The following is a 26,165-nucleotide window of genomic DNA, read 5'->3' as shown; positions in this document are numbered from 1 at the left end:
TGAGGCTTTAATGAGCCATTTTGCGGACAAAGTCTCGTTGCTCCGCCGCGCTCTTCCCGCCACAGTTAATACAGTAAATGAACTGGAGACCTGTTGGCCGCCTTTGGAGGTGACGTTCGATGGCTTCAGACGGCTCTCTCTACCCGAAGTGGTCGAGTTGCTAGGTTCGGTCAGGCGACCACGTGCCCCCTCGACCCCTGTCCGTCATGGCTCCTCAAAGGAGGGGGCCAGAAGATAGGAGGCCAGCTCAGGGATATTGTCAATCTCTCCCTGGACTCCGGGGAGTTCCCTGAGCAGCTAAGGGAGGCAGTGGTCCTCTCCTGAAAAGATCTATGCTGGACCCGCGAGACCCAGACAGCTACCGCCCAGTATCGCACTTAGCGTTCCTGGGCAAGGTGGTCGAAAGGGCCGCGGCAGACCAGCTCCTGGCATTCTTGGAAGAAACTTCGGCACTCGATCCATATCAGTCTGGCTTCCGACCTGGCCACGAGGTGGAGACGGTGCTGATCGCCCTGCTGGATGATCTCCGTCGCCAGCTGGATAGAGGCGGGTCGGCAGTGCTGGTTCTTCTGGACCTGTCGGCCGCTTTTGACACCGTGGACCACGAATTGTTGGTCCACCGCCTCGCCGAAACGGGGATACGGGGCACAGCTTTACGCTGGATACGCTTCTTTCTCCAGGACCGGACCCAGAGGGTAGTAGTGGGGGATGAGCTCTCGCGCTCCTACAGACTTCCATGTGGAGTCCCACAGGGCGCGGTCCTCTCCCCCACATTATTTAACGTCTTTATGCGCCCTCTGGCCTAGCTGGTGCGGAGTTTTGGACTGGGTTGCCACCAGTATGCTGATGACACCCAGCTCTATCTCCTCATGGACGGCCGCCCGGACTCTCCCCCGGAACCATTTGCCAGATGTTTGGAAGCGGTGACAGAATGGTTTGAGCAGAGTCGTCTGAAACTCAACCTCTCCAAGACGGAGGTCCTCTGGCTGGGACGCAGGGGACAGGATCAGGAAGCGCGCTTGCCCACCCTGGGAGGGGTGCATCTTACCATCGCGTCCCAGGCCAGGAATTTGGGCGTGATCATTGATGCCTCCCTAACTTTGGAGGCGCAGATCAAAAGAGTAGCAGGCCAGGCATTCTTCCAACTTCGCCAGGCCCGACTACTAGCGCCCTACCTGTCCCCCGAACACCTGGCCACGGTGATCCATGCAACGGTCACCTCCAGAATAGATTTCTGTAACTTGCTCTACGCGGGCCTTCCCTTGTCCTTGATCCGGAAACTTCAGCTAGTGCAGAACGCAGCTGCCAGGATCCTCACTGGCACACCTTGGAGGGCCCATATCCAGCCAGTGCTGAGGCAGCTGCACTGGTTGCCAATTGCTGCCCGGATCCGGTTCAAGGTTTTGGTTTTAACCTTCAAGGCTTTACGCGAGTTGGGACCCACATACCTGAGGGACCGCTTATCGGTCTATGCCCCCCGTAGAGCTTTACGTTCTGCGGGAGAAAATCTATTGGTCGTCCCCGGCCCTAGGGAAGCACGCCTGGCCTCGACCAGGGCCAGGGCCTTCTCGGTCCTGGCCCCTGCCTGGTGGAATGAGCTCCCGGGAGAGCTGCGGGCCCTGCGGGACCTTCCATCGTTCCGCAGGGCCTGCAAGACAGAGCTCTTCCGCCAGGTTTACGGTTGAGACCAGGCTTAACGTCTATGCCCCCCCGGGACCTGAGGATTGGGATTAGACACGAGTACCATCAGTATCCCCTCTCCACGTGCTAGGGGGGGAAAGGGTAGTTGATTAGCCGTCTTGCCAGGTAGTCATTAACTATTGACATGTTAATTGGTTTTAATGTATTTTATGAGGTTTTATACTGTTGTAACCCGCCACGAGCCGCAAGGGAGTGGCGGGAAATAAATTCAATAATAATAATAATAATAATAATAATAATAATAATAATAATAATAATAATAATAATAATGTCTTTAATGCAAACGTGGAAGCAGCAGGATATCCAGTCTTTGAGGCAATGGATATAAAATATTTATGTATGCTTATGTTCTACATAGAAGATTCATGTGGACACAGAAATGACACTGCCCACTATCTTGAGTGGATGGTGTCTGGCATGTCTTGTTTATCTGTGGCCATCTGACTACTGCTCTGCTCCCCGTTCTTGGGGTCTGAGCTGGGGGGCATCAGTATGAGAGCTAAGTGGCGAAAGAAGCGTATGTGCAGACTGAAGCACAAAATGAGAAAGATGAGGCAGAGGTCCAAGTAGATATCTCCAGTGGTGCTATTGAAGTTGCAGAACAGAGCACAGAATGGTGGGGTTTTGGAAGCTTACTTCCAAACAAGGCCTGCTATTTGATGCTACTGTTAGAAGACTCCTTGCCTGTCTTCTACACTAGAGGAGTTTCCATCTTGAAATCTGGGAGCTGTGATCTGTAACTTTAAGAAACAGAAACTGGAGGTAGGAAAATTGAATCTGTTATTTTTTTAAATGGTAAACCGGAAGGAACATTTTTCCAGTTATTTCAGCAGAAGCCCAGAAAGATTTGAAATTGCTTTTAAGAGTACACATACACACACACGCAAAATTAAGTTAACAGAGAATTTGGCATTCTCTCCAAGATGACACCTCATACTGTTGCAGCAGCTGCCAGAGAAATAGGATTCTTGACAATCCGGAAGGAAGTTGAGTACACAGCTAAACAGAAAAGGAAGTGAATTTCTGTGAGATCACTGAGGTCATATAGTTGGCAGCTTGAGGGATTCCTAGTAAAATTGCGAGTTTGAATCTTTTGCCTTTATAGCTTCCAATCTGGATTCAGATTGTTATAATTATAAGCTATTGGGTACATGACTTTATTTACATCAGTTTGCTCTTCATGCCAGTTATAATAATGTAAAATCTTTGAGATCTATACTTTCCCTGCATTGAATGTTATACTTGGGCATACCAAGAGTGTATATTCACTATTATTTTACAGAAATTACAAAAGAATGGTGAATGGGTGGAATTCTCTACCCCTCTCACTACCTTCCCAGTTTATTGTAACAAAGTGGGGTTATGACATACCACCCTGAGCTATATGGAAGGGTGGTATAAAAATCTAATAAAATTAAAATTAAAAAATAATGATTCATATCTAACCAAGGGGTGATAGTTATCCTGTTTGTCTATACATTTTATTCTTCCTTTGCTCAGAGAGAGCATCATACATTACTCTCTCCTCCATTTTATCTGCACAACAGTCCTATGAAACATGTCTAGCTGGTCAAGAGAAGATAACTTGCCCAAGGTCACCCTGTGAGTTATGCAGCTGAGTGGGAATTTGAACCTGTGTTTCCCTGATAGCTGATGATGACCCTGGGCCTCTAACCATTCCACCATACTGGCTGTATTACAGAATTACTAACCAATGAGGGGGTACCATCATTGGGATGTAATCAATAGCACCATTTGCTGCCACCAAACTCAAGTGAAACCAGCGTTCTGCTGGCTCACTGAACTCTTAAAAGAGATTTAGAGGGCTTTTCCATACCTATTAAATGTAGTGAAATCCTTACTTTAGGTAGTCATATTCTGGCCGCTCCACATGACATCACCAACATCCAGTGACCAGAGTAAGATAGCCTCACTATAGTCTTTTTATATTTTAGAGAGCATTTAGGCTTGATTTGATCTAGAACCCACTTATTTGTCTTATGGGAAGTCCACAGTACCCATAAACTTTCCCGCAAGACCACATTTCAAAGGAATCAACTTTGTTCTTGTCACCTTTCCTCATTGTCCAGCTTGCATATCCAAGCATGGTAATGGGGAATACTTGGCATGAATTAACAATCTTGGTCGCTAGTGATACATCCTTACACTTAATAATCTTTTCTAGCTCTTTTGTGGGTGCCCTTCCTAATCTCATCCCCCTGATTTATTGGTTGTATTCCCCCTTCTGGTTGATGAAAAATTATAGCAGGATTTTTTTTTTAAGATGTGTTTACCCATAAAATAGATATATACATAATTTTAAAAATCATATAAAATACATTGCAAATTTGTTCCACTCTACAGTCAACAATCACATATAAGGTAAACCCATCACCAAGAACTATTCAATTACTTCATCCATGCTTTGTATTGCACTTGACCACAAAAGATCAACCCTATGAATATCTTTATTATTTTGGTAAACAGTTAATTTCACTAGAATATAAATCGTTTTTATTTTTGACAACCAATTTTAGAACTATTATTTTGTTTCCATTGCCTGGCATAAACCAACCTAGTAGTGGTTATCATGTGCAAAATAATAATTCGCTGATCACCAGGGATATCAGCAATAGAGTAGAAATATTATAATAACAAACTCTTTCTGGAATAGCACAAGCCATAGGTGGTTTCCTATGGTCTCAAGCAGTCTTGCTGATATCTAGGACCAAGACCAATCAGGACTTCCATGTAAGGTAGCCTGAGGTCCAGGATAACTCCATTACCTGTAAAGCAGGTAATGGCCAGGTCTGACTTTTCCAGGAATGGTTGCTTCTGTAAACCAGCCTATCCCCCAGGATACCTCCATTATCTGTTTTTCAAGCAGCAGGGCAGGATCCAGGAGTGTTCCCCAGATGTTGGTGTTGTTGCTAAGAGCAGCAGCCTCTAATCTGGTGAGCCCGCTGGATTCCCTACTCTTCCACATGCAGATATCTGGGTGACCTTGGGCTAATAACAGTTCTTTTAAAGCAGTTCTATCAGAGCTCTTTCAGCCCCACCTCCCTCACAGGGTATCTGTGGTGAGGAGAGGAAGGGAAGACAATTGTAAGCTGCTTTGATACTCCTTTGGGTAGTGAAAAGTGGAGTATAAAAACAAACTAATTCTGAAAAAAGAATTATTTACAGATTTGGGTGCCATTGACAAGTTCCCTCTTTTGTGTTGGTTCTTTACTTCCACTTTAGACAAACCAAAGAAATATCTAAGCCACAAAAAGAAGTACACATATATGTGGTTTATTTGTTACATTTCCAGATACGGTCAGTGGAAGTTTTCTCCTTTCTAAATTCAGTACACTAAATACAAAGGGGAAAGTGTTGAACAAAGAAATCAAGCATAAATGCCTGAGGCATTGATGTTTACCATTCATTGTGAGATGTTTCAAGTATCTGCCTGTTATTTATTTATTTCTTAATTATATTTCTAGCCTGCCCTTCCCCAAAAGTTTGGGGTGGGTTATAACATATAAAACACACAATTTAATTTTTTTTAAAAAATTAAATTATACACACCTTAAGCTTTAATATTTCTTAAAATACAATTCCCTGAAAATGCAAAAATTACAAAAACCTGCTTTGCCCAATGCCACATTGTCACTAGATCTATTCAGAGGTGTACTCTATAATTCAGTGATTCAGAGTAATTCTGAATCTAATCTAGGTATTCTTTCCCTGAACATTTTCACCCTTTGTAAAATAAACACCCCTCCCCAATAAAGCCTTCTCTCTAGCTATTTTTCAAGTAGTGGCATGAAAGATTATTAATATTTTCATACAGGGGGAATGCATCCTCCCCAGTGTGCTTACTCCCAAAACATGTACTCCCAAAACATGTTCAGGATATGTTCAGGACATGTTTCCCCCTGTAAGAGCATGGCAGCATAATCAAGCTTGCCTGATTAGACCACTGGACCAGCATCCTGTTTCAGATAACAGCCAACTTGTTGCTCTGGAGCATCAAACAAGCAGGGCATGGCAGCTGGAGCCTGTTCCTAATGCTGCCTCCCTGTACTGGTATCCAGAGGTACGCTGCCTCTATGGTTTTTTAAAAATTACATTATTTTAAATCTGCCTTTCTTGCTGAGACTCAAAATGGACTACACCATGTAATCAATCCAATAAGCAACATAGTAGGATTAGGATTGCAGGAATCAGTAATTGAGCAGAAATCTGAAACAAAGCTGAAGCACATCATTATTAACATGACATGTTAAAATAACAGAGAAATTACTTAGGGCCGTTCCGCATTCGTCCAAAATAGCACAATGGTTACTAATTGAAATCACTACAGTTTTGCCGTTATGCACAACGTCATTGACAATCTGCAACACTCCTGAAACCGATCCGCGAAAAGCGATTCGTTGTAGCGCTTTCAGGGAAATCCTAAAAAGTGGATTCACCCTTTGGAAAGCGCTACACTCCTGCAACCAATCTGCAACACTAGCGGGAAAGTTCTATGCATTACCATTGTTGCGGTTTCTGCAAAGTCCCTCCCCCTGGCTCTCTCCTCTGATCTTCCGGCTAAACGATCGCCATTTTTTTTTTCTCCGAGCGAGAGGAGATCAACGTACCGGCAAGCCTTCATTTACCCAGTGAGGCTTCCCCGGCTGCAGTCCCTCTGTTTAAAGTCACCAAGCACAAGCATCGCAGAGGCCCGTTTGCTGGTTTATTTTCACTTTATTTTTCACACTGTTTTTGGCCGAAAATCGCGCCCGTGAGGGGGGGGTTTCACTCGGGGGGAGCATGGCAACGATGAAAGGCAGCTCAAACCACCTGCTAGCTGGATGGGTCTCTCCGTTGCAATGAATCAACGCAGATTCGTTGCAACGGGTGTGTGTGTGTTTTTTTTAAACCTTCCTTAAAGGGAAAGGGGCTGTTTGGGAGCATGATAACGGCCACCCATTGGCTGCTTGACGGCCAGGGGCGGGACACAGCTCAGCAATAGCGCTTCCTTTCTAGCAATTTTTGCCAAGACCGGAACCCTGTGGGAAACGATAGAAACGCAACTGGATTCCACTACAAAGGCAGGTATGCATAACGACGAATTCCACTATTTAAAATGGCGATTTTTCGTTCTGCAAACAATTTGCTACATGGATCCCGGTGCGGAATGGCCCTTAGTATGGTAATACTTAACAGGAATGGATAGTATGTTTCATACAGTCAACAGTCGCTTCTTTAAAGCATCATTCTGTACCATTCTGTTATAGCATAGCCCTATTACCAGTGTAAGAGTGCCCACCTGAATAATTAAGTTTTACATAGTCTATGGAATTCCAGGAGAGTGTGAGCCTCCTTGACCACATCAGGTAGGCTGCTCTGTTAGGTAGGGGCTGAAACAGAGAATGCACAAGTTCAGGTAGTTGGTCTTTCTTATTTGCAGGCACTGCTGAGATGGGCAAAGCTGTCATGCTGGAGCATAGAGTCAGAGGTATAGATATGAGAGCTCATGGCCATGACAAGTTTTGTATATGATAAATATATATTTATCTGATATATCTGATTGCCAAATGACAGTCACTCTTCCCAGGGATGAAAGTGACTTGCAAGCACCTAATAGTATTGCAGATGATATGCAGATGATACCACTCTAATGGCAGAAAGTGAAGAGGAACTAAAGAGCCTGTTGATGTGGGTGAAGGAGGAGAGTGCAAAAGTTGGCTTGAAACTCAACATCAAGAAAACAAAGATCATGGCATCCGGCCCTCTCAATTCATGGCAAATAGATGGGGAAGAAATGGAGATAGTGACAGATTTTATTTTCCTGGGCTCCAAGATCACTGCAGATGGGGACTGCAGCAAAGAAATTAAAAGACGCTTGCTCCTGGGGAGGAAAGCTATGGCAAATCTAGACAGCATCCTAAAAAGCAGAGACATCACCCTGCCAACAAAAGTGCGTTTAGTCAAGGCTATGGTATTCCCAGTTGCAATGTATGGCTGCGAAAGTTGGACCATAAGGAAGGCCGAGCGTCAAAGAATTGAGGCTTTTGAACTCTGGTGCTGGAGAAGACTCTTGCGAGTCCCTTGGACTGCAAGGCGAACAAACCGGTCAGTCCTAGAGGAGATCAGCCCTGACTGCTCTTTAGAAGGCCAGATCCTGAAGATGAAACTCAAATACTTTGGCCACCTCATGAGAAGGAAGGACTCCCTGGAGAAGAGCCTAATGCTGGGAGCGATCGAGGGCAAAAGAAGAAGGGGACGACAGAGAATGAGGTGGCTGGATGGAGTCACTGAAGCAGTAGGTGCAAACTTAAATGGACTCCGGGGAATGGTAGAGGACAGGAAGACCTGGAGGATCATTGTCCATGGAGTCGCGATGGGTCGGACACGACTTCGCACATAACAACAACAAATAGTATTGCTGCAACAGCAAATTATAAATGGGTTTGCCAACATTACTTCCATACTATCTACACTGCTTAAGACTGAGATTGAAAGAGTTCTTGGGGTTGTAATGGAAAACCAGATGAAAATGTTGACCCAGGGTGTGGCAGCCAGGCATACCTGATATGTCTATGTGCAACATCATGGAGGGGATACTAATTCAGATTGAGGTCCATGTACTAAATTAGCTATTGACTGGGACACAAACAGAAGTGAACCATCATGAGGAATATGTGGGTGGTGGTTCCTGTAGTCCATTTTGAGCCCAAATACCAAAAAGAGGTCTATTGTACTTGCCCTTTATCACTAGTAAGTAGGTATAGAATTTCACAATGTTTTCTATATAGATACATCAAGTTGCTACTGAAAAGGTATGGAATGGGATGTGTTAGGGTATAATTCTGTTGTTGTAATCACAAGATTTCCATTCTTGGTTTTCTTTCTCAGTTTTTGAAAGGATTTTTTTGTTGCAGTCATGGTGTGGACATAACAAAAGCAAATGCCACAAAAGGGAGGGAGCAGAGCAAACTTGAGATTTCACCTGTATACAGTAGTATACATTTTCAAATCAGGGTAATCATCCTAGTGGCCCAGAATTTGAGAGATTCGCCTCATCAGATACCAACCTCATATTAAAGTCATGCTGGAACCTCTGTGTTTTGTTAGTACAGCTAAAGTGGGTTACATAAACAAAGACCAATTTCTACAAAATACAATTCCTATATTCAAGGGACCAACTAATTAAGAATTTTAAGTTAGTTAATTGATTTATATGCCATTGAACAAACACTAAGGCATCGTTGATTATGGCAAGCCAGTGTCCAGATTTTCTGTGATATGTATATTCCATACATGTGCCACGAGAAGCTGTGGCCTATTATGGCTTCCTATCATGTGAGTGTAACACAAAAATGGCAGAATGTTGAAAAGGTTGGCTGTTTAAGCCCTTCAGTAGTTATCATGTACATACGATACCCTGAAATGTTCTACAATGGGGGTGCACATTAATTACTAGTGGGAAGCACACTTTGTAAATTAATTTGATAATATGCAACATGATCCTGTGTGACCTGGAATATTGTGATGCACAAAATTCATCAGTGTGATGCAGTCCCACACAATTCAGAAAACATTCTGAAGACCACCCACATGTCCCAGGAGCAGTGGCACATCTGTGACCTAGTGATGTTTTCCACCTTTGTCTCATCATAATCAAGGAACATGCATGAACATATGGCAGGACTGGCAATGGAAGAATGCTGAAAAAGGATCAAAGACTTTTTATCTTCCTGGTTACCAGAGTTTTAAAAAGTGAGACAAAGAAATATATTTTTATTCTTTCATTGTAATGTCTTGGTCCTTTTTGGCGGCTATTCCTCAAAAGATAGCATGGATTTCTTTGAATGGCTTCTGTAATGGAGCCATCAACCTAGAGGCTTAATTTTTTAATTTCCTGTTGAGAAACGTAGCAAGGGAGAGTGGGAGAGGTCTGTTCCTGCCTGTGAGATCATGCTCCAGTGTGTTGCAATCTAGCTGGTGGGTAAGTTGCCACCAGATATAAATTTTCCAAAAGTGCTTTGGCAGCACCTGCATTTCATAGATCTCTCCAGGTGGCCTGAAAGTACACAAAGAACAATACTTTTCGAAGACTCACAAGAGATATTCTCTATTTGTAGGCATATTCATTTACCCATCTAGCTTTGGGTATTCCTTTTATCAACACAGATGTTCAGTTCTTTGGACTGTTTCACATGGCCAGATGCCCACCTGTGATTATTATACAAGTATGCAGCAAGATATACTGAGAATCACACTGTAAATGCAGAGTGTCATGACAGCTTCATTGTCAAGGTTACATTTTCTGTGTTTATAATCTCATGGAGAAATTGACAATATGAACTGGAGCCTTATTACTAAATTCTTGGTCTCTGCTGTGAATTATGATAATGGCCTGGTTCATATGTGTTAAAATCATGCAGAACAGTCCCTGGTAATTGCATATGAGCCAGCAGGGCCCATGCAGCTGTTTAACAAACTATTCTTATATGAAGAAAATACCATGGTGAATCCCAATGTGGTATTCCTTTGGAAAGAGCCTAAAGGCATAGGGTAGGTTCTGGGTAACCTTTCATGGGGAAGCATGGTCAGACTTCTGTTTCTGGTTGATTTGGGGCTGCTTCCCAGTTGTGTATTCCTTGCATTCACAGAAACAGCTGAGCATTCACACCTCACAATTCTCTGCTTTTCTTGCCATATTTTCTTTTACCAACTTTACCCCCACCCCTGTGCTGCCAGAGAGTTATCTTAAACAATCTATAAGCAGGTATATCACTGTAGTGTAATAGTGACATGCCTACTACAGTGTTGTTGTTTTAAAAAAACACTGCTAGAAGGCCCACTGACAGCAGTGGGGGAGGGGTGCAAGGGGAAGGGGAAGCAAAATGGTGCCAGATATGACTGGGAGGTCTGGGAAGCTGCACTTTCCAGTTCATATATAAGAAACCCAGATTTGAGGCTGATGTTTCCGGCAACATTGGAGCAAAGAAAGGGAAACCACAGAAGAAAAGTGTGTGTGTGTGGGGGGGGGGGAGACTGAGTTGTATGGATGCTCTGATAGCACCCACTGCAGTTTGATAGCTATGGAGGCAGCAACCTGGGCATGTAATCTGGCAAATGTTATTGGGCATTTATTTTTGTCTACTTTACATTTGGCTTTTAACAGTTTAAAGCAAACCTTCACATATATTACCAGCATTTTGCAGGGGGGGGGGGTTAGAATATGATTTTGTTTTCTTGTGGCTGCCAAAGGTCCAGTACTAAAACCTCCTACAAGTGAATACTTCCTTACATATCCCTAGATAACCTACAAAACTGCCACTGGATGTTTTATAGTTATTAATGCAAATGGCTATGAACTATGAAAGCCAAAAATGCAAATTTCCTTTTCAAAGACATGGACAGTATATATTTTTGTACTTTCATAGAACTTCCTCTTTCTGTCATCCAAAAAGTCCCATTTTTTTTCTATAGTTTCCCAAAGTCCATCCAACAGTTGGTATAAAAACAGGTGGAAAGAACTTAAAAAAAATCTGCTTATTTATGAAATGACAGGTTCTCTGTTACTCCCTTGACAAAATAGCAGCAGAGGAATCTGGCACGCCAGGTATTAACCATCCACAGAGGGGATTTCATTCAAGGAATGCCTACTACTGATGGCATAAAGGGAGTGAGATAAACAGTTTGGTGAATATGATAATATGCACATCATAGTACTCACAAATGCTAAGAATCTTGGAAGGAGGAAATGCGTCAGTCTTTTAAGAGAAAGGGACCATGTGAAGTTGTAAAATGGATATTAAGCAGATTTATTCAATATATCTTAAATACATATGCTATTTTTACCATTCCTGCGCCATGCCAGGGAAGGAGAGGAAATAGAGTCTAAAGAAACATATCTGTTCATTCTTCCCCAGTATTTAAGTGGACAACAACTGATACAAGACACTACTGTTCCAACAATGAAAGCAATAAAGATCATTTGGATTATAATTTACCTCCATATCACCCACCTCCCAATTTTTCTGAGAGCCAGCATGGCGGAGTGCTTACCAGTGGTGGACTCTAATCTGGACAATCGGGTTTGATTCCCCACTCCTCCTCCACATAAAGCCTGCTGGGTGACCTTGGGTCAGTCACAGTTCCCTCAGCCCCACCTACCTCAAAGGGTGTCTCTTGTGAGGAGGGGAAAAGAAGGTGATTTGAGAATCCTTCTGGTAGAGAAAAGTGGGATATAAAAGCCAACTCTTTCTCCTCTTCCTCATTCTCCTTCCCCCATTTCAGAAACTACTTGGATATGGTATCTGCTCCAGATCAGTCACTAAACATTTAAATTTCCAGACTCTCCTTTAAAGTGGAGAGTCATTTTTGGTTTTCTAAAACTGAAAAATTGCAGAAGACAAATGACCTGTCTTATAGAAACAGATAGAGAAAAAATGTTGCTGCAAAGAGAAAAGAGACCTAAGAGGAATACTTCTGTTGTTAGGGGTATCAGTTATCTTATTTCAGCGGAATATTTTATTATGGATTATTAATCTGTGTAGGGCTGGTGCTTGACTTACAGAAAGACTAGTGAGCCTTTAACAGTGGCATGAGTAGCAGAAATTTAACAGGTGAGATTTCCCCCTTCCTTGCAGAGTAATGTCAAAAAAGGAAGCCATGTTGAATTAGAGGAATTGTTAAAAGCAAAGATGCACAACAGGAGGCAACCCTACGGTCAGGCAAGAAGAAAATGTGAACCATCAACTCAAGACTAGAAAATGTTTTCTATTTGTGGAACATTTAAAATATATTCCTTTTTCATCCTAGCTTGCTTGATAGATCATTCCCATGTCTCCAACAGGTCCTTTAAGACCAACCTGGTTTCCTTCTTTGACCAAGTGACAGGTTTGCTGGATCGTGGAAATTCGGTTGATGTCGTTTACTTGGATTTTAGTAAAGCTTTTGATAAGGTTCCCCATGATGTTCTGATGGATAAATTGAAGGACTGCAATCAGGATTTTCAGACAGTTAGGTGGATAGGGAATTGGTTAGAGAACCACACTCAAAGAGCTGTTGTCAATGCTGTTTCATCAGACTGGAGGGAGGTGAGTAGCAGGGTACCTCAGGGCTCGGTGCTCGGTCCGGTACTTTTTAACACATTTATTAATCATCTAGATGAAGGGGTGGAGGGACTACTCATCAAGTTTGCAGATGACACCAAATTGGGAGGACTGGCAAATACTACAGAAGATAGAGACAGAGTTCAATGAGATCTGAACACAATGGGAAAATGGGAAAATGAGAACAAGATGCAATTTAATAAAGATAAGTGTAAAGTTCTGCATCTGGGTCAGAAAAATGAAAAGCATGCCTACTGGATGGGGGATACGCTTCTAGGTAACACTGTGTGTGAACGAGACCTTGGGGTACTTGTGGATTGTAAACTAAACATGAGCAGGTAGTGTGATGCAGCGGTAAAAAAAGGCAAATTCCATTTTGGGCTGTATCAACAGGGGCATCACATCAAAATCACAAGATGTCATAGTCCCATTGTATACAGCACTGGTCAGACCACACCTGGAGTACTGTGTGCAGTTCTGGAGACCTCGCTTCAAGAAGGACGTAGATAAAATCGAAAGGGTACAGAGGAGAGTGATGAGGATGATCTGGGGCCAAGGGACCAAGCCCTATGATGATAGGTTGAGGGACTTGGGAATGTTCAGCCTGGAGAAAAGGAGGTTGAGAGGGGACATGATAGCCCTTTTTAAGTATTTGAAAGGTTGTCATTTGGAGGAGTGCAGGATGCTGTTCCCATTGGCTGCAGAGAAAAGGACACGCAGTAATGGGTTTAAACTGCAAGTACAACGATATAGGCAAGATATCAGGAAAAAAAATTCACAGAGTAGTTCAGTGGTGGAATAGGCTTCCTAAGGAGGTGGTGAACTCCCCCCTCACTGCCAGTCTTCAAGCAAAGGTTGGATACACCCTTTTCTTGGATGCTTTAGGATGCTTTGGGCTGATCCTGCGTTGAGCAGGGGTGTAGACTAGATGGCTTGTATGGCCCCTTCCAACTCTATGATTCTGTGATCATGCAAAGACCAAAACAGCATCCACATATAGTTTAAGGTGACCAGATTGTCCCACTTTTGGAGGGACATCTGAGGGCACCTGGCAATTTGTACTTATTTTGCAAGTAAAAAAATCTATATTACAATACTATTTTTGTGTTCTATGCGTTCTATGAAAAAAAATTGTTGCTCCATATAGACCAAATTTTTAATCAAGCCCCCCCCCCCCCACCCGGTCAATGTTGTCCTACTTTACCAATGTTACAATCTGGTCACCTTAATATAGTTAGACATTGCATAACTGTTGTGCTTATAGCAATCACCTGCACCAGAATTGATTTGTCATCCACCAGGGAAAATCCCATGGCAAGTCATTGCTTTCTGCTATAGTGCATGAAAACACAGTATCCAATGTTGTGTGGAAGATGCAAAATGAGATAAAAATTGTAAATCATTTTATACAGTGAAAAGTAGAAAGAGTTATGATTAAGAGGCTTCTGCACTTCAAAGAATACTGCTGTCACACCCTCCCTGGAATCACCTTGGGTTTTGCTGGCAGACTGGAAACTATAAAACTCTAACTGAATCACTTGCCTGACTTCTGAAACTAGCTCTGGTTCATATCTACTCTTGATTTATTTATTTGGGTTTAAATAAGCAGCACAAAAGAGTGTTTAGACTGACTTGAATAAAGACATATAAAAAATTGCTTATTGGGTGTTCCAGGAGTTCTTGCTTTTAATTAATGGATACTATGGCAGAAATATTGCTGGTACAAAATGATACGTTTTGGATGGAGTCATGGGGATTGTAGCTTTTGATAATTAATGCATTGAGATAATTCAATAAAAGAGCCAAAATCAAAATAACCCTTATGATTTGTGTCAGATCTATGACAGTCCATTTTACAGAGGCGAGGCTAGGGTGGTATAGTGATTAAGGTATCAGATTAGGATTGGAAAGACCCTAGTGCAGCCTTAAAGTACTGCCAAAAAGTGGTGATATGGACAGGAGGAACATGATGCTGTGGTTTGTGACTTAAGATGGAAAAGGGAAGGAGGCCTATATATTTTGAATTTTGATGCAAAAGCAGAGATTTCTGCACTGGGCACAATTTTATAAGTAGAAGAATTAGTTTTGTTTCAGAAGTAGTATCTGATAGGGCTGACAATGTCCAGGTAATGCCTGGAGATTTATTTATTTTTCAAATATATATGCTGACCCTCCCCAAGGGCTCAGGACAGCTTACAGTGCATCATAAATGAATGATTAAAACATTTTAAAATAATCAGATTTACATTTAAGACCATTCAAAGGAACTTCCCAGCTTCTCTCTGCTAGGAGGGAGAGGGGTTGGTAAAGTGCTTCAAATGTGGGTGATTGAGTGGGCGTATAGATGTTTTTTGTTTATGTCAGGAGGACAATTTATTGGTAATATTTGGAGGCCTCAACCATAGGCCTAGTGGAACAATTCTGTCTTGCAGGCATTGTGGAACTGTGATCTCACTCAGGAGAGCATTCTACCTGGCCATCGCCAGGGCTGAAAATGCTGTGGCTCTGGCTGTGGCCAGTGACTTCTCTTGGGTCAGGGATCTGGAGCAGATTTTGTGCGTTTAATTGTAAATTTCTTTGGGAGGGCATAGTGGAGAAGTCCTACAGATACAAAAGTCCCAGTCCATTTAGAACCTTAAAGGTAAGGACCAAAACCTTGAACCAACTGAGAGAGCACTGGTCAAATTTGTGCTGTCCACCTGGTTCCTAGAAGGACCTGGGCAACCGCATTCTGGACCAATTGAAGTTTCCAGATCAGGTACAAAGGTAGCCCTGTGAATTGCAGTAGTCTAGTTGGGAGGTGACTGCTGCATGGATCACAGTGACCAGGTCAGGTGCTGACAAGTAATACACTAGCTGCTGCATCTGGAAGAGATGCTAAATATCCTGACAGGCTGCATTTGTGACCTGACCTTCCACTGATAGGGAGGAGCCCAAGATCACACCCAGACTATTGATGGTGGTCGAAGTTGTTAACTGGACCCCATCAAGAGTCAGGAGTTGTAGCATCTCACTGGGGGCCCATCATCCCAGCCAGAGGACCTCTGTCTTAGCTGGATTCAACTTTAGCTAATTCAACTTGAGCCAGTCCATCGCCACCTCCAGGCAACTGGCCCGTACACTTGGGAGTGTGACTGGCTGGCTGTGGACAATGCTATAACTATTCTCCAAGTGGCAACTTTGTTCCCCTGCAGAAAATGGCCTCTTTGGAGGTGAGTGATATTATACCCCACTGACATCCCTCTGCTCCCTAAACCCCATCATCCGCAGCCTTTACCTTTAAATCTCCATGAATTTCCCAACCTGGATTTAGCAACCTCTTGCTCACAGTGCAGTGCTCTAGGTTTTTGTGTTCAGCTCCATGCTCCATATGTAGAACTAGGGTTTCCTAAGCATAAGGCTGGCAACCGGCAGGAGACTCAGTGAGAGTTTTGCCTGAATTCTAGAATGTACCCATTGGAACATAGATTTATTTATTTATATTTTAGTTTCTATACTACCACTCCAAATGGCTTGTGGTGGTTTATAAAAAATCTCCCTGCCATAAAATCCCGTAAAACAGTCATAAAACCCCAATTTCAGTCATTAAAACCCTACCTACACCACGCCATGATGATGATAACACTCTTCCCCTTCCCAGATTACTGACACCAAAGCCTATGCCTCAGGGGGACCATTTCAGGAGGAGCCTGATCTTCCATGCCCTGGCCTCAACCAAACGCCTGGTGGAAGAGCTCTGTTTTGTAGGCCCTGCAGACCTGAGAAAGTTCCGACAGGGCCTGCAGCTCTCCTGGGAGCTCATTCCACCAGGTGGGGGCCAGTATCAAAAAGGCCTTCTACTTACATGGAAAGTGATATTAGTTTGTCAGGTCATTAACTGCCCCCTCATTTTCTCCTTTATTTTTCTCCCATCACCCAATTGAGTGGCAGTAGGAAAGGTCCATGGGGATAAGTCCCACTCCAAGCGGGATCTTTGGAAGCCTATATGGAGCTAACTGTTTTAGTCCTATGATCTGGAAAGCATGTATCAGCCTCAGGTGAAAGAGGAAGAGCTGGACTTCATATCCCATGATTAGATGCTGGAAGGTGTCTCTCTTGGGTTGTGAGTCTGAATTACAGAAAGACAGGGACAGATTGCTCTAGCACACAACACTGTGTGTCAAACATTCTACTCCTAGCATTCAAATTTTTAGTCTACACTCTCATAACAAAGGTTGAGTCTGGTGGCACCTTTAAGACCAACAAAGTTTGTTGAGAAATCCGGATTTATACCTTGAATAAAACTTTGTTGGATTAAAATTTTGGATTAAAACTTTGTTTTGCTGCTTCAGATCAACACAGCTACCCCCCTTAATCTATCTACAGTTTTATAGTCTGTTTTGTTATATCACCTTATTCTAAAATCTTACCAAGTTCATCATTTTTCATGAAGAAATTCCTAAGTGTATGCATAAGGTAAAGGTAAAGGTATCCCCTGTGCAAGCACCGAGTCATGTCTGACCCTTGGGGTGACGCCCTCTAGCGTTTTCATGGCAGACTCAATACGGGGTGGTTTGCCAGTGCCTTCCCCAGTCATGACTGTTTTCCCCCCAGCAGCAAGCTGGGTACTCATTTTACCGACCTCGGAAGGATGGAAGGCTGAGTCAACCTTGAGCCGGCTGCTGGGATCGAACTCCCAACCTCATGGGCAAAGCTTTCAGGCGGCTGCCTTACCACTCTGCGCCACAAGAGGCTCTTAAGTGTATGCATATTAATGAGTAAAAAACTTGTTCTGTTCCCAGATAGAAACTCTTTCTTTTCAAGTTGCTCTACCATTGAAGCATGCCACTTCCATAGCATGCAGAACGCTGGAAAGATAAATGTATAGCTACTCAAAACCCAGACAACACTGGGTGATTGCAGATGACAGAGGCTCAGTCTGTAAAAAAAAATTAGAGCTACAGCCTAGTTAATTATACAGGTAAAGGTAAAGGTATCCCCTGTGCAAACACCGGGTCATGTCTGACCCTTGGGGTGATGCCCTCTAGCATTTTCATGGCAGACTCAAAACAGGGTGGTTTGCCAGTGCCTTCCCCAATCATTACCGTTTACCCCCCAGCAAGCTGGGTACTCATTTTACCGACCTCGGAAGGATGAAAGGCAGAGTCCTTGAGCCGGCTGCTGGGATTGAACTCCCAGCCTCATGGGCAGAGCTTTCAGACTGCATGTCTGCTACCTTACCACTCTACGCCACAAGAGGCTCAATTATGCAGAATTCTACCCAAATGCAAAAAGATGTCCTCATTTGGTGGGTTTTTAGTTTTGTAACTGGGATACTGAAGTTGGTATTTAGCTCTCCATAGCCAGGATAATGACTGAATATTAGGATGTCTGGCCTGGCTCAGGAGCGCACATGTGTGTGTGTGTGGGCACATGGCTGCAATTCCATTGGGAAGTCTGTATGAAGCTGGACTTGCAAAGCAACTGAAGACTTCACCATGAGCTCAACATGACCAACATATATGCTTATCTCACACATGTCTTGGCCCAAGTCATGCATTTGGTCATACCACAAAAAGAATGGACATAATTCAAAAAGCTTGTAAAGAGAACTCGGATTAACAAATTGGGAACTATGGAATTAAGTGCTATCCTAGGAAAATAAGAGTATATATCCCATAATGCACTTCTCAGTTACCTTCAAGAAGCCTTTCTACTGACCCTACACTCCCAACAACCCAGTGATTCAGCCACATGGCTCTCATAAGCCGGCTGTGAATCTTGATCCACCATTTGGGAACTGCTGACATATGCGATATTCAGAAACAAGAGAGTTCCACTGAAGCAGTACCCTGGAAATGAACTCCACTAATCAACCATTCATGACTCCAACAGATGTTTCTATTTATCAGACAATTGGATCCTCGTGTTCTACTCTTGTCCCGTCCTCCCCCTTAAGACAAGAAGCAAATGCCACTACACATCTGAAGCTTCAGAAACTTGCCATATGATATCAAGAACAAATTGCTAAGCCAGTCAGCGATGATAAAATTTGAAGTGGTGGTCCATCAAAGAAGTAAAAAAGAATCAAGGCTGGGAAGTTAGGGGATAATGTGGTGAGGTTTTCCTGTGGTTCTATTTCTACTGTGTTACTAGAATTCTAATGCATCAGATGAACTCTGACCTAAATCTCCTTTTTCTAAAGAATTGTATTAGGATGCCGAGGTAGGTAGGTATCCCCTGTGCAAGCACCGAGTCATGTCTGACCCTTGGGGTGACGCCCTCCAGCGTTTTCATGGCAGACTCAATACGGGGTGGTTTGCCAGTGCCTTCCCCAGTCATGACCGTTTACCCCCCAGCAAGCTGGGTACTCATTTTACCGACCTCGGAAGGATGGAAGGCTGAGTCAACCTTGAGCCGGCTGCTGGGATTGAACTCCCAGCCTTATGGGCAAAGCTGTCAGACGGCTGCCTTACCACTCTGCGCCACAAGAGGCTCATGCCGAGGTAACGTGATGTATTTTTTAAAAAGAAATAATGTGAAAATCAGAGACAGTCTACTGCTGTGTAATGGCCATCTAAAAACTTGTACCTTGTGAGAAAGAACTTTTCAGGAAACAATGAAAAATAGAAGCCAAACTTTTGCTTTGTCCAGTGTGGATAGAACCCATCAAATTAACAGCTTTGCTTGCAAGATTTTCTTCTATTAACTAGTGACTAATCTGTATTCCTAATCAGTTTATATCACTGCATTTTGTAGGGAGAGTGAAATACTGCATGCCTCAGAAGGATTTGGTTTATTTATTTTATTTATTCATTTAAACATTTTATTCAACCATATGCCATCAAAATCCATGAGTGGAGACTAAACACCTGTTAGGCCAAATACAACAAAATGATTCTCATAGCAGGAAATGGAGAGGAGAAGGCAGGTGCGAGGCCAGGACAATGCTACAAAGACTGTTGTGGCTTTATTTCTCCATATGGGCTTGCCCCTGGTTGCTCCCTGATGACAAGCAGTTATGGCGATTTTCCTCATCCCAAGGCAAATCTAGCCAAAACTTGAGTTAGTCTCTGGACAGCCTCAGGATGCAGACGGCGTCATGTGGAGTGGGCTCTAAAAACTGCCAGCAACCAGAGGCTATCCAGTGGTAGCTTCCTTGTGCGGAAATGGTCAGAGTTTCAGACAATGATCTGGGTTTGAGTTCCCATTCTGGGAACCTACCTTAGGCCAGTTCCTCTCTCTCTCGCTCAGTCCAACAACCTCACAGGGTTGTAGTTGTGAGAATAAAATGCAGGAGAGAATAATGTTGTAAACCACTCTAGGTCTCTCCAAGACAGAAAAGTGGAATATGAATGTCTAAATAAATAATGATATAATAAATATAAATGCTATGCCTGTTGATTTCACTACAACCATTACACTATTTCCTAGTGCTGCTTCTTTCATATTCACCAGTATTTATTTATAAGCAAATGAACATCGTATTACTGTTATAATCCCATTAAAGTTTGGATTATGAAACTTCCTTTTAAAACGACCAATAATCTTGTTAGTGTTTGGGGAGATTCTATTACAACTATTCAAAACCTTTAATAAGGAACTGCTGCTGCTGGGAGTACAATGCATAGAGTGACCTATGCCTGGTTCTAGGGAGACTAAAGGAATGTTCTACCCTTGTGATTCATGCTGAACTGTAAAGACCATCCAGGGGCAGCCAGCCACTAACAAAGGGGAGTTGGCAGCCTGCATAAGACTCAGGAGCTGAGCATGGCAGCTTGATTGCTCATAGCACTGCCACTCGCTTTAGGAGTTGCTTGCCTGCAGGAAGCTTTGGTCGGATATGTCATGTTTCACTTTTTCTTTAACGCATTTGGATCCTGAAAGTTTGATTCAGGCTCTTCTCTGTTTCCTGTTGGGTTTGTGGCTCTGTTTTTGCTGATGATTAGGCCACACCAGCTGTTCTCCTGATGAAGATGTCCTCAATTAATTGTAGCCTGTCTGGTTTTCCAGGAAGTCTCGTTTTTCCTCTTTCTCTCCCTCCCCCCTTCTCTTGTCATCCCTGACTGAAATTTATCAGAGGCACAGCAGGCAGGAAATTCACTTCTTTACAAAAACATACTCTACCGCTTCTTATTTTTATTGTTTCAATATTTTCCAGTGGTAGAGCTGAGACATAAACCTGCTTCCTCTTCAGAAAGCTTTGTTAACCTCTCAAATGCCGTTTTTTTGTTTCAGTAGATATCCCATTGTTTCTCATCACTTTTATTAATTAATTTACTTCATTTATTAATCACTTTTCTCCTCAATGAGGACAGCTGAATTCCTTTTCACAGCAAACTAAAATAGTGTTCAGACAATAAAGTTTTTCATCTTTCAAAAATGCATCAGTAAGAGTTATTTTCCCCCTTCACATGCTTCTCCTATTTGTGAGGTCTTAAAATGTCTACATTAGCTGCCAGATAGTTTCTGAGTTCAATTCAAAGTGCTGGTTTTAATTGTTGAGTATTTAGGACCATGTATTTCCTGGATTTTCTCTTCTGACATGAGGTCTCATCACGAATAAGAAGCTTAGTCCCAATGCTGAGGAAAGACGGGATGATTTCAGCTTGTACTTTATTTTTAAAGCAACATCCAAAAAACCCAAAACCACCATCCATATGATACATTTAATTTGAACTATCCCAATGACACATGACAGTGTGCAAGCTTTCACGTTCAGGAGAATTCTTCTTCAAGCTTGATATTAGTGGAAAAAACCCAAATGTTGAAGAAGGGTCTAATGAAGGGAAAATGCCTCAGGACATGGTGTAAAACCCTGTTAAAATCTGCATTGTGTATTAGCTGCTGAGCCAATTCAAAGGAGCTGGTCAGCTTGGTATAGTAGTTAGGAGGGCGGACTTCTAATCTGGTGAGCCGTGTTTGATTCCACACTCCACATGCAGCCAGCTGGGTGACCTTGGGCTTGCCAAGGCACTGATAAAGCTGTTCTGACCGAGCAGTGATATCAGGGCTCTCTCAGTCTCACACACCTCACAGAGTGTCTCTTGTGGGGAGAGGAAAGGGAAGGCGACTGTAAGCTGCTTTGAGCCTCCTTCTGGTAGAGAAAAGCAGCATATAAGAACCAACTCTTCTTCTTCTATGTTACTCCAAGCAAGAGGCAATATAAGGGTTGAACTTAACAGCAAAATAACAAAACAAAGTTTAAGTCCACTTAAGATCAACTAAGTTTTATTCAATATATAAGCTTTCATGTGCATTCATACTACCTCAGATACAATGAAATGGGATTTACCAGTCCATACATGAAGGCAGAGGGTGAGCTGCAAATTAGCGTACAGCATAATGAAGCTGTTTAACATATTCAATGACCAAACAGGAATAACAAGTTTATAAGTTTACCATTTGTTTGGGTTAAATTTCACAGGGAAACATAGTGAAGGAAATACATATGTCCAAATTGGGGATTAATGGGCAGATGTATCCCTAATTGTGGAATGCTGAGATTAATTAACTGAGACCCTGCCATTACGCTCCTTCTCCTTCCAATAATGGAGGAATCTTGTAAGCATCTTCTTCTTTTCCGGTATGGTGATTGGCAGTTGAGAGTTATCTCCCCTGTCCCCAGACCAGAGAACTACATACCAGTCTACCGTTTCAAATTAATCCCCTGTCTGGATTTTTATTTTTGTCTCATCCCCCCATGGTGACCATTTCCCCTTTTGCCACAGATGCTTTTAAAAAATCAACAACTGCTATAGCACAATTACATTATAATGATTTAGTACTAGTTCCTCTGAATTCTCTTCTTTTACTTTTTAAAATTTCATTTTTGAGACAGAACAGAAGAAGGGGACTAAAAAATTGTATGGAGGGCTAAATAACTGCTAAATGGAACTTCTATGTTCAGAAGCAGTATATTTCGAAATCCAGGGGCTTTTTGCACGGCTTCAAAATCGCACAATGGTTGCCAATTGGAAACGCTATTGATTTGCCATAACGCACGACGTCGTAGACAATCTGCCACACACCTGAAATCAATCTGCAAAAAGCGCTTCCTTGTAGCGCTTTCAGGGGAATCCCAAAAAGTGGATTCACCCTCCGGAAAGCGCTACACTCTTGCAACCAATCTGCAACACTAGCGAAAAAGACCTGTGCGTTAACATTGTTGCGGTTTCTTCAAAGTCCCTCCTCCTGAGCCTGTCCTCCAAACTTCCGGCGAAGCGATCGCCATTTTTTTTTCTCCGAGCGAGCGGGGATAAACGCACCAGCGAGCCTCTTTCTGTTTAGAGGCTTCCCTGGCTTCAGTCCTTCACCTTTAGTCACTAAGCACAAACCACATAAAAGCCCGTTTGCTGAAATAAAGTCCCTTTATTTTTTACACATTAATTCAGCCGAAAATCGGGCCCGTGAGAGGGGGGGGGGATTTTTTTTTTATCACTCGAGGCAGAGTGGCAACGATCATACGATCAAACGACAGCTCACATTAGGCAGCTGGATGGGTCTCTCCGTTGCAACGAATCTACCCAGATTCGTTGCTATGGGTCTGTTTTTTTTTTTTTTTTTAAACCTTTCTTAAAGGGAAAGGGGCTGTTTGGGAGCATGCTAACGGCTGCCCATTGGCTGCTTGACGGCCAGGGGCGGGACGAGCTTGGCAATAGCGCTTCCTTTTCTGCCGAGACCGGAAGCTGTGGGAAACGCTACAAAATGCAACTGGATTCCACTACAAAGGCAGGTATGCATAACGACGAATTCCACTATTTTACATGGCGATTTTTCATTCAGTGACCAATTTGCAACAAAGATCCCGGTGTGTAAAGCCCCCCAGTTTCTATGAGTAACAAACCGATCTGGCTTTCATGCATAACATATCGGCCCTCTAAAAACATCTACATGCCCCCTGCAGGAAACAGGTGCTGGATTAAATGAATCTTTAAACTCAGTGGTCTCCAACCTTTTTATCACTGGGGGCTGGTCAAAGCATGACGCTTTTATTGAGGCCCGGCGGGGGGTAGTCATTTGCCTAGGGACATTGCTGCCGCCTGAGCCCTTGCTCCACTTGCTTTCCCACTGGCTCCCCTGATTTCCCGCCGCCTGCTGGGGGGCGCTGCCAGCAGCAGCTGCGCAGTGCCACGACAAGGGGGAGCCCCAGTCATGGCGGCCGCTGGAGAGCAGCAAAAGTGAGCCGGTGGCAGTGGCAGGGCAGCCCCCGAGGCAGCAGCTGGGGAGGAGGACGAGGAAGAGCCACGGCCCGGTACTGACTGATTCACGTACCGGTACCGGTCTCTGGACCGGGGGTTGGGGATCACTGTTTAAACTGATACAGGGAGGCATTTTCTGTATCCTCATACAGTAAACCACATGCAGAAGGACTTAAAACCCTTCCACTCTATGCACACTTTTTTGCTTTCAAAATTGCCCCTCTGCTTCATTCATGACTAGAGTGGATCCAGGTTTGAGCCACCATGATGTATAGCTTGAGTCTGTGGTTGGCACAGCTTCTTTTCCCTCTGGCGAGCCAGAAGAAAAATTGTTTTCGGGAGTATCCTTTCATCTGGGTTGTGCCTGATGAGACAAAGCCCTTACATCTATGTTAATTTCCCCCAGCTAAAGTCTTACCTGGTCTAATCCTTTAAATTTGGTTTCTATCATAAGCCAAATATTTGTTATGGCTAAAAGAACTAGCACACTAATATCCTTTGTAGCTGTTTTGCAATCCTAAAGATTTCCATATGTGCTTTCCAAACTGATGGGTTAAGCAGTATTCCTTTTTATTGTTCTCTGGGAACAAAAAACACAGTGTCAATAAAATGTCTAACAAAGGCTATTAGTGGCAGAGAAGATAGCAAGAGATAAGACAATAGAAGGAAGCCATTAAACTGTTCCCTTCACCCTCAGAGATGGGACTCCATTGTGCAAGCCAAACCTCCCTCCTGTTGTTCCAAGGGAATACAGTTCAAGGATTGCAACAACATCAGTAAAGAAACAAGATTTAGCTCAGGCACAATATAAAGAAGAATCTTTCACCTTGCCTTATCTGTCCCTGCTCCCCATCTGTTCCTTTATTTTTGACTTCAATGTAAGATAATCATTCTTCATTCCCATTCACCTGTGTGAATGGTCTGTAACTGGCTTTCTCAGCCTAGGTTTCGTGAAACCCTGCGGTTTCTTGATGGCCCTGGAAGGGTTTCCTTAATGGGTGGAAATTAATTATTTTTATATAGCTTTAATTTTTAAAAAACATTTATCAGGTGATATAGCCATATATGGTCATGTCAACCCACCCCTCCCAAAATGGCCAATCGTGGGCCTTGAAAAGATGGGAAGGAAAAGATCATTGGGTGGGCATGAATATGGTTGGGAAGCATAGCTGTGTGCATGCCCACCTGAGGTCCCTCCCCTTCCTACCCCCCCAGGCCCATTTTTGGGAGTAAGAGGAATGTCAACATGACTATATATGATCACATAACCCAATAATTGTTTAACAAATTAAAAAATATATTAAAATTTAACTCCTGCTCCTTCCATGGCCATCAAGAAAACCCAGGCTTTCATGAAACCCTGGTTGAGAAAATCTGCCCTGTATAAAGTCCAGGCAGAACACCTCAGAGGACAGGATGTGAAACATGGCCAGGGAAACCACACTGTGTGCCACTACCATGTTGGCTTGTGAGAAGAATGTAATTTAAACAATTGTAGTTGATGTGATGGTGTTACTCAGTTCCAAGGAAAACCCAGAAGTGGCGTAATGCCATGTAGATTTTGCCAGAAATTCTATGGCAATTTCTAGAACAGCATAATGTCACTTCGGGCTTCCCCTTTGGAAATGATGGCATGCTTTCCCCTGGCTCTGCTCCCACAGACTCCTTGTTGGCTGCCAGTCTCTGGAAATTTGGGGGCAGAATCTAGGGAGGGCAGAGTTAAGGGGAGAAGCTCAGCAGAGCTGAGAAGCCAGAGAGTTCAGTCTCTGAAGGCACCATTTTTTTTTCTAGAGAACTGATCTCTGTAGTTTGGCAATCCGACACAGCCTCCCATGAATAGCATCCAGGTGTTCTCCATTTACAGAGAGAGTGTGTGTGTGTGATGTTTCACCAGCATGAGAACACACAGCACTGGCCAATGTTTGTTCTCTCTCCTAGCTCTCCCTATGCGTTCCCTATCATGTCACATGCCCTTTCTGTGTGATTCCCATCACCCAAAGTCCCTCCATGTGTGATCTAAGCATGTGTGAACATGGAACCAGAGACATATAGCCTATGTTTAGAGTAGTCAGTCAGCTATGCCCAACTTACAACAATACTATAGATGTTACAAATTTAAACCAGCAGATTATCAGACAATAAGCACAATCACAGGTAATTTCCAAGACATCTTTAGAAATTAATT

The 26,165-nt window shown here is 43.2% G+C and overlaps 1 protein-coding gene across 1 annotated transcript in view; it reads left to right on the top strand.

Moving 5' to 3' along the window:
- FGGY (FGGY carbohydrate kinase domain containing) overlaps positions 1 to 26,165 on the top strand; it is a 479,871-nt gene that overhangs the window by 9,159 nt on the left and 444,547 nt on the right. The window lies entirely within an intron of this gene.

The sequence above is a fragment of the Paroedura picta genome, chromosome 4 (genome assembly GCF_049243985.1).
Source record: "Paroedura picta isolate Pp20150507F chromosome 4, Ppicta_v3.0, whole genome shotgun sequence".
Classification (NCBI taxonomy): domain Eukaryota; kingdom Metazoa; phylum Chordata; class Lepidosauria; order Squamata; family Gekkonidae; genus Paroedura; species Paroedura picta.
This window is presented reverse-complemented; position numbering and strand designations above follow the sequence as displayed.